This window comes from Galeopterus variegatus, unplaced genomic scaffold (assembly GCF_000696425.1).
Source record: "Galeopterus variegatus unplaced genomic scaffold, G_variegatus-3.0.2 Scaffold19153, whole genome shotgun sequence".
NCBI lineage: Eukaryota > Metazoa > Chordata > Mammalia > Dermoptera > Cynocephalidae > Galeopterus > Galeopterus variegatus.
In genome coordinates, this window is record NW_007745264.1 from 5,623 (window position 1) to 6,179 (window position 557).

General features: G+C 46.1%; 1 pseudogene; it reads right to left on the reverse strand.

The window, feature by feature from the left end:
- Positions 1-2: 2 nt before the first annotated feature.
- The window catches only part of LOC103583028, a 6,845-nt pseudogene continuing 6,290 nt past the window's right edge, over positions 3-557 (reverse strand).

The window sequence follows — 557 nt, forward strand, 5'->3', positions numbered from 1 at the left end:
CTCTAATCTTTAAGAACAAGTGGAGCCTTCACTTGATCAGCCACCTCCTTGCTGCTCAGCATGTCGACAATAGCAAGAACAAACTCAAAGCAGGTCCCAGAACCTCGGCTTGTGAGAATCAGGCCATCCTTTTCCACACGATTCTGGATGGCTGTAATGACTTCCATTTATCGTTTTGTTTTTAGCAAGTGGGTGTGTTGTAACTTTGCTTTCAAAACCTATTTCTTGAGCCAACAGAGCAGTAGGACTTGCACGGATGGCAGCTATGAGGCCCTTCATGTTTTCTTGTTCCTTCAGTGTCTCTTTCACAGCAGCAGACTGAGATAAATTCTGTGCACCCAGATTACCTCCTAGAGAACCACCACTTTATATGGTCCCTGTTTTTTTGCATCTTCAAGACTGGCATCAGGACAAATGACAACATCACGGCTACACTGTACTGGGTCTTTTCCAGCCAGACCTGCAATGGTGACCTTAATCCCAACTCATCTCATGACATCTACAGGGATGACTGCCTCCATTTCCTCTGCTCCCTTAGCCAGGATGACCAGAGCTCT